Source organism: Gobio gobio, assembly GCF_949357685.1.
Source record: "Gobio gobio genome assembly, chromosome: 12".
Taxonomy (NCBI): Eukaryota; Metazoa; Chordata; class Actinopteri; order Cypriniformes; family Gobionidae; genus Gobio; species Gobio gobio.
Window position 1 is genome coordinate 3485142 of NC_137105.1, and position 16908 is coordinate 3502049.

The 16908-nt window shown below is 39.7% G+C and overlaps 1 protein-coding gene across 1 annotated transcript in view; it reads right to left on the minus strand.

The window, feature by feature from the left end:
- The window catches only part of LOC307135498 (GDP-L-fucose synthase-like), a 38247-nt gene extending 25324 nt beyond the window's left edge, over positions 1 to 12923 (minus strand). Inside the window, exons 1-2 of the mRNA XM_079832000.1 lie at positions 12767 to 12923; positions 12235 to 12267 (exon numbers count right to left, since the gene is read on the minus strand). The gene's annotated coding sequence lies outside the window, so the exon portion shown is untranslated. The remainder of the gene's footprint in view (positions 1 to 12234; positions 12268 to 12766) is intronic.
- Between the last annotated feature and the right edge of the window lie 3985 nt (positions 12924 to 16908).

Below are 16908 nucleotides of genomic sequence, written 5' to 3' on the forward strand. Positions count from 1 at the left end.
ATGTGGTTGTTATTGTGAAAGGTTTCTGGCGCTGGAGACGGGACTGTTTCATGCTGTTGCTCACTCGTCTCATTCCCCGCCCTCCATTTGGCTTTTGCGTTCCTCCTCTAGATGGCTGAACCAATCAGGAGATCAGAACACACAGGAAACCCTCAGAGTCTTACCACAGACTGCTTTGTGCTCGCTACAGTTAAAACTGCCCTAGTTTCAGATCTAATTCTCAATACAGGATGTGTGTGATCTATGATCTGAAATAACTTCCTCAGGCCATTTTTACTTCAACAGGCGGAGCCTATAATCTTTAAGCCCAGGCTGACAACTTTCTACAGTGCGATCTCTTTAACAAGTTAAAACCAATTCAGTATAAAACAGTGCAAGTACCGATTGAACCTTCCTTAGGAAATATAATCCCATGTGTGCTTTTGTTAAAAAAAAAGTTTTTTTTTTAGCAATAACTCATTTATAGAATCTATTATCATATCTTTGTCCCATGGCTGGATTGATCGGCTTAAAGTCCCCATGAAATCAAAATGGAAGTGTTCTGGCTTTTAGCATGAATATGTTAGTCTTACTGTTATCTATAAGCTAGTGTGCTCCAAAACAACGACGAAATTCACGTTTAGCAAATTTAACTTCTGCCAATATGGATCAATGATTTTGATGACATCACTCTGCACTTCTGCATCTCATCAGATTTTCTGTCCAATCAAATTCTGTCTAGAATCTGAAGCCCCGCCCCCTACATTATAAACAGACGCTGAAGCTGTGGCTGAAATCGCTCACTTGTTCACAATGACACAGTGCACTAAATAGGGGGTAGGGAACGATCAGACAGTGCACTATATAGGGGATAGGGAACGATCAGACAGTGCACTATATAGGGGATAGGGAACGATCAGACAGTGCACCATATAGGGGATAGGGAACTATAAGACAGTGCACTATATAGGGGATAGGGAACGATCAGACAGTGCACTATATAGGGGATAGGGTACGATCAGACAGTGCACTATATAGGGGATAGGGAACGATCAGACAGTGCCCTATATTGGGGATAGGGAACGATCAGACAGTGCACTATACAGGGGATAGGGAACTAGAAGACAGTGCACTATATAGGGGATAGGGAACTATCAGACAGTGCACTATATAGGGGATAGGGAACGATCAGACAGTGCCCTATATAGGGGATAGGGAACGATCAGACAGTGCACTATACAGGGGATAGGGAACTATCAGACAGTGCACTATACAGGGGATAGGGAACGATCAGACAGTGCACCATATAGGGGATAGGGAACTATCAGACAGTGCACTATATAGGGGATAGGGAATGATCAGACAGTGCACTATATAGGGGATAGGGAACGATCAGACAGTGCACTATATAGGGGATAGGGAATGATCAGACAGTGCACTATACAGGGGATAGGGAACGATCAGACAGTGCACTATATAGTGGATAGGGAACGATCAGACAGTGCACTATATAGGGCAGGGGTGGGCAACTCCAGTCCTCGAGGGCCACTGTCCTGCAGAGTTTAGCTCCAACCCTGATAAAACTCACCTGCCTGTAGCCTTCTAGTAATCCAGGTCCAGGAGACACTGATTAGCTGGTTCAGGTGTGTTTGATTAGGGTTGGAGCTAAACTCTGCAGGACAGTGGCCCTCGAGGACTGGAGTTGCCCATGCCTGATATAGGGGATAGGGAACGATCAGACAGTGCACTATATAGGGGATAGGGAATGATCAGACTGTGCACTATATAGGGGATAGGGAACGATCAGACAGTGCACTATACAGGGGATAGGGAATGATCAGACAGTGCACTATATAGGGGATAGGGAACGATCAGACAGTGCACTATATAGGGGATAGGGAATGATCAGACAGTGCACTATATAGGGGATAGGGAACGATCAGACAGTGCACTATATAGGGGATAGGGAACGATCAGACAGTGCACTATATAGGGGATAGGGAATGATCAGACAGTGCACTATACAGGGGATAGGGAATGATCAGACAGTGCACTATATAGGGGATAGGGAATGATCAGACAGTGCACTATATAGGGGATAGGGAATGATCAGACAGTGCACTATATAGGGGATAGGGAACGATCAGTACGTCCCAAATGGTAATGTTGAGATGAGTATTCCAAATATACCAAAAATAAATTGAATGTGGAGGATTTTAACTGTGACAAGATGATTGACAGGGCAGTTTAAACTGTGACAGGATGCACGCAACTAAACAACCGAACGTCCGTTAAAGGTGCGGTATGTAGGATTAACAAAATAAAAAGACATCCCGACACGGAACGCACATTTCAAAGTAGAATAACTGGCTGTAGCATTTTTCTGAGACACAAGTAGGTGAATTTAGCATGTTTCATACATATCAGCAGGCATATTATGGTATTTTTAAGCTTTAGTAAAGTGAAAAACTTACATACAGCACCTTTAAAGATTACAAAATAGTATGTCCCAAGCTTGCCTACTCTTCTGCTACACACTCAAAAGTCTGTACATTTCTTAACAAACAGAGTACAAACTTTTAGGGCATAGTATAAGTAGGCGAATTGGGACGCAGCATAAGTAGATAGGCAGGCAAAACGGGTATGAAAAACCAAAATCTGACTACACGTCTTAGCAACATGTAAATGAGAACTGTCACGCCAGTCCAAAAGAATAGTTCAGAATAGGCACACTATCATCAGATTACATTTATATGGCTGCCAGACACTGACTTCTGCACCTATCATTGTAGGCTATAGAATAAATAATAAAGGTGAAAGAATACAACCATGAGGAGAACCCGCTGAGGAACGACGCTCCTGGGAACATTCTCCATTTACTCCTACTCTTCGAGATCTTTAGTTCGCAAAAACTCAAATCCAACCCACCAAGCTTTTAGGAATATCAACCATTCAGTCAAAAGAGGGTGGTTGAATAGTATTAAATGCAGATGAAATATCTATAAATGATAAGAGGGCATGAGTCTTACCAATATCTACATGCTTATACATGATGTTTGGTACCTTTTACCATGTGCACTATTTGGATTCAGTGTCTTTTTAGGACTCCCGGATAACAGAAAATGGGCAAAGAGGCGGGACGTGGGCGGAGCTGAGGTGATGACTAACAGACAGCAGACAAACGGCAATCCACCTGTCACTCAAAGTGGCCACGCCCTTAATTATGCAGAACTTTAAGGCTTTATATAATGTAAACGAATGAGTTATAAATAAATTCACCCCCTCACAGTCGTCATGAAGGGCAAAATTAACCCTATAGACCAAAAGCACAATGTGTCCCAGACTGTAAACATGTGTTCTTCTGCTGTAAAGTTGGGCATTTTAACATGAGCTCACTGAGATTCTGCTCCTTCTGGAGTCTGCCTCTAGTGGTCAGTCGATGAACTGCAGTTTAAGTCACTTCTGTATTGGCTTCAAGAGAAAATGTGGAAGGTGCCGCTTGATTTTGATACGCGAGTTACCAAATGTGCATCAAATCTTTAACCCCCTCCCCAGGAGACTGACACAGTTTTGGGTGAACTAACCCTTTAAAGCCATAATATGTCATTTTTTGTTGCTTAATCAAAACAAATGCGTGTCTTGACTCCTTGATTTGGCGGAGCTTTTATTCTGTCAGACGAGCGTTTGCTTTTGTTTTGCTGACTGCGTTTGTGGAGGTGTTTATACTCGACGCGCTCGCCGTTGTGATATTCTTTGAAAAGCCTTCTTTAGCGCGAGCTTTCATTTAGTCTTTATTTACAAACTTGGACATCACACGCAGCTACTGACTGACCACGAACAGGTAATAACTTACTTGCGTTTTTCATTCGTTGTCTCGCGTTCTTGCCGTTTTTGTTTTGTTTTTTTGAACAGGTTAATTTTGGGCTAAAACTGTGTTGTAACGCGAGTATTACTGAACATGTACAGAGTAAAATATTACTGAAAATTGATTAGTAATGCCCATAGACCGTAAAAAAAATATGGACAACGCGACTTCATTGACTTCCGCTGACCAGAGCTGAAGCTTTCGTAGGCCCGCACACAGCGCTGAAATCTCGGGACCGGAGTTGCGCAGTAGCGATCTCGGGAATGGAGTTGCGCAGTAGCGATCTCGGGACCGGAGTTGCGCAGTAGCGATCTCGGGAATGGAGTTGCGCAGTAGTAGGCATGTGCCGGTATCAAATTTTCATGTTGCGATTAATTGCTGAAGCTTTTATCACGGTATACGGTATTATCACGACATTGAAATAAGTTGCAAAAAAAGTGTTTTCATACTATAACAGGTTAAATCACTTTCTTATAACAAAAGAACCAAACATTTAAATACAATAAAGCAATACACAAAAATGTATAAAGTAAACAAATATTTAAAACAGATTAAAGTGCAAAAGAATTATAAAGAACAATAGGTATGCTGAAATGTACATTTAACTAAGATAAATACATGCTTTAGAAGTATTTTTCATTGTCAGTTTGTTAATGAAGGAACTAATGTTAAATACTGGAGCCTTGTAAAGTGTGTGATTGAACAACAGTCAGAACATATTCAAACAATATCTAGGGCATGTCATTTAATCCAGATTAAAATATAAAATACAAGTTTGAAAATGAATAGCCTTAAGTCTTTAAGTATTATGTATTAGGTTATGTGATTATTGGGGAAACGGCTGCATTTCTGCTGTTGCGTCAGCGCCCTCTGCTGTCAGAGAGTGAGTGTGCACTTCAGCGTCTCCTCATTCCGCCATGTGCTCGGCTCATGCACAGTCTATTTACATCAGTGCGCGTTCCTCTTTGACGTGTTTTTCATTTTAAACGGTTGATGGGTAAAGTATTCTTAAAATTCATTCTAAAAATCTGAATAATTCTTAATAAATAATTATTCACGGTATTTTGAAGTGCCCACGATAACAATATTGTGCATGTTCATTATTGCGGTATATCGTATTACCATTTACCGGCACATGTCTACGCAGTAGCGATCTCGGGACCGGAGTTGCGCAGTAGCGATCTCGGGAATGGAGTTGCGCAGTAGCGATCTCGGGACCGGAGTTGCGCAGTAGCGATCTCGGGACCGGAGTTGCGCAGTAGCGATCTCGGGACCGGAGTTGCGCAGTATAGAACAGGAAGTAGAGGCGCGATTATCAAAAGCCCGCCCACACTCTCACAGATGCAGAACAATTCATTATGTTGGTGTGAAATAAACAGTTATAGAAATGTAGAAATTTAAGCTAAAGCTCCAATCTCCTCCCCAAAATCCCGAAAAAACTCTGTTAGTGCCTCAGTGACAAGTTCATTCAGAGAAGCCGTCAATCTCAGCTGTCAATCATGACGTCACACCCCCTGTTTTTATAGCATCAAATAACTAACAAAAACTAAACTTAGTTAAAAAACGAACACTTGAAATGAAATCATTGTGATAAAAACTGCCTAAAATGACAGAAACCATCTTTAGGGAACAATTATTTGAAGTGTAATTTAATTGTTTAGTGTGTCTCATTTCAGGTGGGGTTTATGAGCTATACTGGGACCGGCCACCGGGGGGCGATCGAGGCGCGGAGGCTTCAGTTTCTGGCAGGAGTGCTGCAGGATTGGTAATGCCTTACACTACTGCGTTACAGCAAAAAAGTAATATGTTACTGTAATACATTACTTTTGTAATGCGTTACTCCCAACACAGGTTAATAATCACATCCATCAACATGATTTCTGCCCGAGTCCTGTCCCGATTCTTTCCCACCGGCTGTGAGCTGAAGACCACATGTCCCAAGAGTCTGCGCTCAAACGTGCCGTCATCAAACTACGCCTTTGTTTTGAACAGGCGACCTCTAGTGGACGGAAAAGTTACATAGTGCAGCTTTAAACCCTCAAGCTTTTAACAAATTTCAAATTCTTGAGCTTTTATTTTGCCTGATTATTGGTGAAATGGCATCTACAAAAATGTTGGAAATCTTTTTGGATACGATTTTGAATTATTTATTTATTTATTAAGTTCACATTCTCTTGACTTAAAGCCACAATATGTAATTTTGTAATAAAAGGCGTGGTTAATAAGATTAATAAGAATCAATGTATATTTTATAGTGAAGTCTATGTAGTGTTTTAATTTTACATTTATTCATTCAATTTCATACTTAAATGCTGCTGTACAGCTCTGAGCTGCCAGTGTAAATCTTTATATATATTTATTTTATATTTTACAATACACTAGGAATGTGTACAAGGGTTTTTTAAGTAAAGTTTAAAGTTTAAGTAAGGTTTTTCAATTCTTTTAAGTAAAAGAAAGAAAGAAAATAAAGAAATTAAAAAATAGTCTTTTTTCTCCTTAACCTCTTGCTGTTCCTGTCGCTTAAAATAGAATAGCCAAAAACTGATGTGACAAGCCATCAGAACCGAACCGAAAACTGTGGTTAAAACCCGAGGTGTGTATTGAACCGTGGACCAACTGTATTGTTGCATCCCTAATTTTTACGTTACCAAACATTTGTTATAACCATAGTAAATATAAGTAAAGTTTAACGTTTAAATGCCAGTACAAATTACTACCGTATTGATATTATACAAATTACGTTATTACGTCAAGGCACTTTACTGCATGTTGCTCCAGGGGGATTGTCCCTGTAATAAGGTCCCTGTAAGTCACTTTGGATAAAAGCATAAATGTTAATGTAAATGATGGCTAATGGACCTTTTCACTGACGTAATGACGCAATGACGTGTTTTAGCCGGTTCCATTTACGCGTTCTCCGAATGCTAAAGAGGAGCCTCGCCGAGCCTCTGAAGGAAGTGACTTGGAAGGCCCAGTCCTGCAGAGGAAGTCTCCTTGACATTGAGAAACAGCTAATGTCTAATAAAACACATCAGATATTAAAGCAGCGCTAGTGTTTCCATGGTAACTACAAACCAACCAGGTAACGCGGGTATGATGTCATTGACAGGCGACACACGGTTAAAATCACTTATTTCTCTGGATAAAGTACACAAGTCAGCAAAATATACAACACTGTTCTAGTGGTTTTTGGATATTTTAATCCAAAAATCTTACATACTGTGCCTTTAACGGAGCTCTTCACAATATATTTGTTATTGTACAAACTGCTTATGATTTTCCGCATCTAAAAATGTTTTTTGTTCTGCACTCTTTAAATATTGTGTGTGCAAATCCTTTGGATCATTTTGACACTTGTATGCTTAAAACAATACACGTAAAATGCACTTATATTTGTTGTAGATTAAGAAAACTTTAGGCATGACGAGATAAAACAAAGTTAAATTGCTGAGCACAAGTATTATATAACTATACAAATTACAAAGTTATAATTATATATATTAATATATATTGTATTGTTAATTAACATATTAAACCTGCTCATCTAGGTCAACTACCTTGAGCAGTTTGACCAGAGCACAAACCAATGATGGTTTCATACTGGTTTATCTGTCCATCTCAACTGTAGTTCTCTACAATGTGTTTATTAATGATAGAGCGGTTCTTCTTTGTTGGTGTATTCCCATGACGAGAAACATGTTTTGTTTTGAACCAGTGTCATGGTGATCATTGAGTACCATGGGACTTGATTCAGTATATTTCTGATAGAAGCACAATCGCAAGGGTTTATATTATCTTAGTTTTCAAACAGGGGTCCCTAGAAAATTTCAGAAAATTAAAATTTAAGTTTATACATACTTTCCAGAATTGTATATGTTTGCTTTGTACATAAGCTGCTTGCATACACGCTAAAAACTGGTGCTATATAGCACTAAAAGTGGTTCTTTGGCTTGTAATCATAGGGGAACCACTTTAAGAGCTGTATAGCACCAATCTTAGAGCTTCAGTGGTTCTTCAACAGGTTTTTTGGGATGTCTGAGGTGTGGTGCTGGACTGGTTAATCTGGCATACCGGGCATTTTCCCAGTGGGCTGACGCAGCTGAAAACAGCCATGTAAACACATGACGAGGTAAACTGGAATACGCCAATACAAACAACCACAAACCTGTCAATCTAGCACCACCACACCTTTATAATAATTAAAGCTGCTAACAGTGGAGAAATATGGTGCTTTGACAAATGTATTTATTAAAAATGTTGCCATTATTACTTACATTAAATATTGCAGAATATAAATCACATTAATAGAGGCTGTTTTCGTATTTTCTACAATATTTTTATTACAAATTCAATAGATTATTTATTTATTTATTTATTTTCGAAACCATATGGTAATGAGGAGCGTGGTTTTACCTGTGACTATGATCTTACAGTTAAACTATAAATAATTAAAGGATACTTCAACAAAACATATTTAAAGCCTGGATCCCATGAATTAAGGGAAAAGCTTTTTTCTCTTTAAATGTTTTAATAGTTTTAATTGAATTAAATGTTATTTCAATGAGAGCCTCGTGAAAGATAGATATCAGTGTCTTACATAAATTATGTGTTAACTCTAATATATTATTGTTTTTAAAGAGGTAGTAAAACCTAAAATGTGAGCATTTACTCACTCTAATGTCATTACAAACCTGGATGAATTTCTTTCTGTGTAACATAAAATAATTTGAGTCTGGGTTTTTTTTTTGTTCATACAATATTCAATGATAGCTAAACCAAAATGGTTGGGTTGCCAACATTCTTTAAAATATCTTCTTTTGTGTTTCACGGAAGAGAGAAAGTCATACAGGTTTGGAATGACATGAGAGTAAATGATGACAGAATTTAATAGCAGTAAATTCACTTTAAATGCATCCTTGCTCAAAATCATTTCTGTGTGACAAAAGTGCAATATTACATTTGTTAACTGCATTTGCAGTAAATTCAATAATATCCATAATTATTTGTCCCTGTCCTAGTTTTATTTACTCAAATTTAAGGCCCTAACCCCAGCAAAAACATTCACGTGGGAACTCAAGGGCCGGGTTTCTCCAGGGCCGAATTTTAATCCCAGTCCAGCCCTGGATATATAGCACCGCTACCGTATACAGAACCTGTTAAGATATGCTGCTATATAGCACCGCTACCATATACAGAACCTGTTAAGATATGCTGCTATATAGCACCGCTACCGTATACAGAACCTGTTAAGATATGCTGCTATATAGCACCGCTACCGTATAGAGAACCTGTTAAGATATGCTGCTATATAGCACCGCTACCGTATACAGAACCTGTTAAGATATGCTGCTATATAGCACCGCTACCGTATAGAGAACCTGTTAAGATATGCTGCTATATAGCACCGCTACCGTATACAGAACCTGTTAAGATATGCTGCTATATAGCACCGCTACCGTATACAGAACCTGTTAAGATATGCTGCTATATAGCACCGCTACCGTATAGAGAACCTGTTAAGATATGCTGCTATATAGCACCACTACCATATACAGAACATGTTAAGATATGGTGCTATATAGCACCGCTACCGTATAGAGAACCTGTTAAGATATGGTGCTATATAGCACCGCTACCATATACAGAACCTGTTAAGATATGCTGCTATATAGCACCGCTACCATATACAGAACCTGTTAAGATATGGTGCTATATAGCACCGCTACCGTATAGAGAACCTGTTAAGATATGCTGCTATATAGCACCGCTACCATATACAGAACCTGTTAAGATATGCTGCTATATAGCACCGCTACCATATACAGAACCTGTTAAGATATGGTGCTATATAGCACCGCTACCGTATAGAGAACCTGTTAAGATATGGTGCTATATAGCTGGGCTACAATATAGAGAACCTGTTAAGATATGCTGCTATATAGCACCGCTACCATATAGAGAACCTGTTAAGATATGGTGCTATATAGCACCTCTACCATATAGAGAACCTGTTAAGATATGCTGCTATATAGCACCGCTACCATATACAGAACCTGTTAAGATATGGTGCTATATAGCACCGCTACAATATAGAGAAACCTGTTAAGATATGCTGCTATATAGCACCATATCAATATAGAGAACCTGTTAAGATATGGTGCTATATAGCACCGCTACAATATAGAGAACCTGTTAAGATATGCTGCTATATAGCACCATATCAATATAGAGAACCTGTTAAGATATGGTGCTATATAGCACCGCTACAATATAGAGAACCTGTTAAGATATGGTGCTATATAGCACCGCTACAATATAGAGAACCTGTTAAGATATGGTGCTATATAGCACCGCTACAATATAGAGAACCTGTTAATATATGCTGCTATATAGCACCGCTACCATATACAGAACATGTTAAGATATGCTGCTATATAGCACCGCTACCATATAGAGAACCTGTTAAGATATGCTGCTATATAGCACCACTACCATATACAGAACCTGTTAAGATATGCTGCTATATAGCACCGCTACCGTATAGAGAACCTGTTAAGATATGCTGCTATATAGCACCGCTACCATATACAGAACCTGTTAAGATATGCTGCTATATAGCACTGCTGTCGTATAGAGAACCTATTAAGAAATGCTGCTATATAGAACCTCTACCATATAGAGAACCTGTTAAGATATGGTGCTATATAGCACCTCTACCATATAGAGAACCTGTTAAGATATGGTGCTATATAGCACCACTACCATATAGAGAGCCTGTTAAGATATGCTGCTATATAGCACCGCTCCCATATACAGAGCCTGTTAAGATATGCTGCTATATAGCACCACTACCATATAGAGAGCCTGTTAAGATATGCTGCTATATAGCACCGCTCCCATATACAGAGCCTGTTAAGATATGCTGCTATATAGCACCGCTACCATATACAGAACCTGTTAAGATATGCTGCTATATAGCACTGCTGTCGTATAGAGAACCTATTAAGAAATGCTGCTATATAGAACCTCTACCATATAGAGAACCTGTTAAGATATGGTGCTATATAGCACCTCTACCATATAGAGAACCTGTTAAGATATGGTGCTATATAGCACCACTACCATATAGAGAGCCTGTTAAGATATGCTGCTATATAGCACCGCTCCCATATACAGAGCCTGTTAAGATATGCTCCTATATAGCACCGCTACCGTATAGAGAACCTGTTAAGATATGCTGCTATATAGGACCACTACCATATAGAGAACCTGTTAAGATATGGTGCTATATAGGACCACTACCATATAGAGAACCTGTTAAGATATGGTGCTATATAGGACCACTACCATATAGAGAACCTGTTAAGATATGGTGCTATATAGCACCGCTATCGTATACAGAACCTGTTAAGATATGGTGCTATATAGCACCGCTACCGTATAGAGAACCTGTTAAGATATGGTGCTATATAGCACCGCTACAATATAGAGAACCTGTTAAGATATGCTGCTATATAGCACCGCTACCATATAGAGAACCTGTTAAGATATGGTGCTATATAGCACCTCTACCATATAGAGAACCTGTTAAGATATGCTGCTATATAGCACCGCTACAATATAGAGAACCTGTTAAGATATGCTGCTATATAGCACCGCTACCATATAGAGAACCTGTTAAGATATGCTGCTATATAGCACCGCTACCATATAGAGAACCTGTTAAGATATGGTGCTATATAGCACCGCTACCGTATACAGAACATATTAAGATATTCTGCTATATAGCACCAAAAGTGGTTCCCCTATGATTATGAGCCAAGAACCACTTTTAGTGCCATATAGCGCCATTTATTTTAGAGTGTACATTTATTGTGAAAATTGCTTATAGGCTACAAATAATTTTTAATTGAAAATGTGTATATATCCAACATTAAGTTTGGAAACAATATGTTGTATGTATAACGTCACACCTACTATTAATCAAACGGTTGAAATGTTTTGCATATATAAAAATACACAGATGGATTTTAGGAAGGGGGTCCTTAGTATCATAACGTTTGAAAACCCCCGTCTTAGTGAAACAGGTAAAGCAAGTTTAACCTCCGACACTCCCTGTAAAGTGAACCCGATCACCGATGAGGTCTCCATACGACCCGAAAACACAATCATACACTGACGAAAAAATGCCTTATAATACTTTACATCAATGAAAGACTGAAGAGACCATCATGCATACAATACAGACTTTAACACTCAATTAAAGTTTATAAACTTTTAAAAGCTCAACTTAAAATTACAAAGCGAAACTTAAACCAATTGCTAACCAAACAAACAAACAGTGACTTCTGATGAATCGTGTATGGTTTTATTAATAATCCATTGTGTACCTGCTCTCTCGCGCTGCTGTCGCTCCGGGAGATCTGCGGAAATGGTAAAACACACTTCAGCTCGCTGGCTTATGTACACACACACACACACACACACACCTCACACACACGGAAGATTTGCATGCATTTACCCAGCAGCCAAAAAGCGCGAATAAACATCCGGGTTATATATATATATATATTAAAATAATAATACATATTAATAATAAAATCACCCCATTACTACACATTATTTTTATTAAAATCTGCACACACACACAAAATAATTCAATACAACAAATACTACAATTGTGCATTATAAAGCTCGTCTTTAGAATAAACACGTTTTGCACTTTGCAAATCTGACCTCCTTCATGACAACATAGGAAAACATCCTCCACAAGATATACTTATCATAATACTGAGAATTAATTCCTTTCTATACATGCAATAAACCCTTAAAACATTCCAAAAATCCTTCATATAGAAAAGTACGTTATTATTTAGTATTATTAAAATGTACAGTACATTAGAAAATAAACCCAGAACATACCTAAATCAGTGAAAATGTACAGGAAACAAATCAAAAAAAGGAAAATCCGATTACATCCAATTTATTAGCAACAAAGCAAGAGCTAGAAATAATGGCCGTTTCTCAATATGCGTTGTTTCTGTACTTGTGAAACGTCATCATCAAGTAGTTTCAAGTCAAAGTTCACATCTAGCCGAGTACAGTTCAACCCCCCCCCGGATGTGTCCTGGACACGCCCCTTTTATCGAGGACGCATCGAGAGGTGACTTGTGTGGACAACGAGTGGGCGGTCCTATAGACAGACCAGACCCGTCAATCAAAAGTCTAGAGAAAACGAAGGCTCTAATCAATTGAACCTATTGCTTGGACGCCACCTGCTGGTCCAACGTGTGTAATTGCAATGAAAACTCGTGTATAAATGTGACCCTGGAGCACAAAACCAGTCATGAGTCTCACGGGTATATTTGTGGAAATAGCCAACAATGCATTTTATCTATTTTTCTTTTATGCCAAAAATCGTTAGGATATTAAAGGTGCAATATGTAAGATTTTGCAAGAAAATATCCAGAAACCACTAGGCCAGTGTTATCCATTTTGTTCAGAGTACTTACAATATCCCAAATGTTTCCAACTATTTGTACATCGTGAGAAATTGCGATTTTAACCGAGGAACCGGGACGTGTGAGGGCGTGGCCTGTCGATGACATCATATCCGCGTTAGCCTACGGTTTACTGCCGTAGAAACCATGGTAACAGATGTGGACGACTGTAACATCTTACACAGACGTGACGCGGTGACGCGATAAAAGGCGTCTTTTCGATGTTATTTCAAGTTTTTGTTCTAACGGTCTAATCAGATTCAATGATCTATGCTAAGCTATGCTAAAAGTGCTACCGCCAGACCCGCCAGTTTAACTCTAGGGGAGGCGGAAAATTTGCCTATTTTCAAAAATAGTGGCGTGTTCCTTTAAGATCGTGTTCCATGAAGATATTTTGTACATTTCCTACCGTGAATATATCAAAAATGCATTGCTAAGGATTTCATTTGGAGAACTTTAAAGGCGATTTTCTCAATATTTAGATTGTTTTGCACCCTCAGATTCCAGATTTTCAAATAGTTGTATCTCGGCCAAATATTATAAACCACACATCAAAGGAAATATTATTTATTCAGCATTCAGATTATGTATTATCATAGATAAAGAACATTTCGAAATAAAAAATATTAAGAAATATAAAGTACCCATATGACTGGTTTTGTGGTCCAGGGTCACGAATGCTCATGAAAGTTGAATCTACTAAATGCGATCTACAAATAATTAAACACCATTAAATATGAAGGTCCTGTGAAACATGTCCTTGTTTTGTTTTATTTGGCAGGGATTTAGCTCAAGTAGAAGCGATTTTCCTTTCATTACATAATAAATGACCTTCAATATAAACGTGCTCGTTGCGTTCGTTCACCAGATCACGTAAAAACGCCTCGTTTGCTGAAATCACGTGACTTGGCGAATACGACAAGCTCCGAACGACTGATTCGTAACGAAAGATTCGTATATGTTTCGAAGCTTCATGAAGTAGTGTTTCAAACTAAGCGAGACCACTTTTGTTAACAACAGAGTTATAAACGGTCTCATTATAATGTTTGGCGCATGTTGCGTTTAAAGGACTTTTTGGGACTTTAGCTCATTCACCGTATCCCCCAGAGTTAGAGAAGTCCATACACACCATTCTCATCTCCGTGCGTGCCATAACTCTGTCTGACACACCCACCGCTAGCCTAGCTTAGCACAAAGACTGGAGGTAAATGGCTCCAGCTAGCCTAGCTTAGCACAAAGACTGGAGGTAAATGGCTCCAGCTAGCCGACTGCTCAATACGTGACAAAATAACGCCAACATTTTCCTATTTACATGTTGTGATGTGTATAGTTACATCGTGTACTAAGACCGACGAAAATGAAAAGTTGAGATTTTCTAGACTGATATGGCTAGGAACAATTCTCTCCTGCGTAATGATCAAGGAACTTTGAGCCATACCATGAGTGCAGCAGCGCAATTATATTACACAGCGCCTTCTTAGTACACGATGTAACTAAACACATCACAACATGTAAATAGAAAAATGTTGGCGTTATTTTGTCACGTATTGAGCAGTCGGCTAGCTGGAGCCATTTACCTCCAGTCTTTGTGCTAAGCTAGGCTAGCTGGAGCCATTTACCTCCAGTCTTTGTGCTAAGCTAGGCTAGCTGGAGCCATTTACCTCCAGTCTTTGTGCTAAGCTAGGCTAGCTGGAGCCATTTACCTCCAGTCTTTGTGCTAAGCTAGGCTAGCTGGAGCCATTTACCTCCAGTCTTTGTGCTAAGCTAGGCTAGCGGTGGGTGTGTCAGATAGAGTTATGGCACGCACAGAGATGAGAATGGTGTGTATGGACTTCTCTAACTCTGGGGGATACAGTGAATAAGCTAAAGTCCCAAAAAGTCGGCGTGTTCCTTTAACACTTGCAGAGGTATCAGGGACTTTAAACAACAGCTCGTGGATGCGTGTTCTGGCGCTCTACTGCGCATGTGCGACTTTAATGCTGCGTTTTGCGCGAATTGAGCGGCAAACTCGCGTCTAGTTAACACTTAACATTTTGAATCCACTCGCGCGTCCAAAGCGAATTTGACGCACGTATAAAATGAGTGTTTGAAGCAAAATACACATGCGTTCGTTCGAGACGCTCCAGGAGTTGCGTCTGGATGACGGCCGCTTTCAGCGCTACTTCCGCCTGTCCCGCGCCCATATAGCTCCATATGACTGCTCACTGCCAGTATCAGTCGTTCCTCCATGTTGAACGAGTGACTCCAGGCGGGCCTGCCCACGTTTATCACGTCACTTCACCATGTGACAGCAGCTAGCAGGCTCCTGATTGGTTAACGCGCCGCGAACAGACGCCAAAGTTCAGATTTTTCAACTCGGGCGTCAGGCGCGAATTCGCTTCAAACGCGTGAATGCACAAAAAGAACAAAAAATCACTTGCGCAAGACACTCAATTTGCCTCTTTAGCGCGAACTAGACACGCGAATGATGCGAAATCACGTCCATCGCGCTGACCTAAGCGTGTCTATCACGCCGTAGGACCTCCAGACGTGCCTCAACTAGGGCTGGGCGATAAAACGATAAGGATATGTATCGCGATAGACACGTAATCGCGATCAATAAAAAGTCCTTTCGATAAAACGTTCGATAATTTTTTGGAGGTGGCGAAGCAAGTTTGGTTGCATGAACAAATGCACTCACTCTCTGGTAACCTAGCAGCGTAGGGAGTGACACGCTAACAGCCAATCATGTAACAATGTCCTTTTTGGTTGTGCCATATTGTTGTCTCGTGTCGGATTCTTCAGTAACAGAACCGGCGTGGAGTGATGAGTGGAAAATGAGCACCACAGCGAGCGAGGAAATTGTTGATAAAACTGGAAAACAAGTCGGCTCGCCAGTATGGCAGTTTTTTGGATTTTATAAGTCTGACCGTAGTCAGACCGAACTTGTTTTACCACCTTAAAGGGATAGTTCACCCAAAAACAAAATGTTTATGTTGATCTGCTCACCCCCAGGGCATCCAAGATGTAGGTGTGTTTGTTTCTTCAGTAGAACACAAATGAAGATTTTTAACTCAACCGTTGCAGTGTGATAGTCGTATAATGATGTCAATGGTCATATTTTAGTGTATGAGAACAATGAGAGTAAAAACACACAGACATACGAATCCATATTAAACCCTGCGGCTCGTGGCGACACATTGATGTCTGAAGACACGAAACCATCAGTTTCTGCGAGAAACCCAACAGTATTTGTTATTTTTTTACCTCTTATCAGACGAATGTCATCTAGTTTTCCCAGCACCATAACTTCCAGCGAATAAGGTCAAAATACCGGTGCGATCAAAGATATATATACGTAGATGCCTCATTCGACCGATCCGCGCAGGCACTAATGAGGAATCTGTGTATATATCTATGATCGCGTCTGTATTTTGACCTTATTCACCGGAAGTGATGGAGACGGCTGATGCAGAGCCATAGAAAACAATTAAATACATTTTTAAATGTGGATATTTTTCTATCACAAACGCATCGATTTGCTTCAGAAGGCGTTTATTAACACACCAGAGCCGCGTGGAGCAG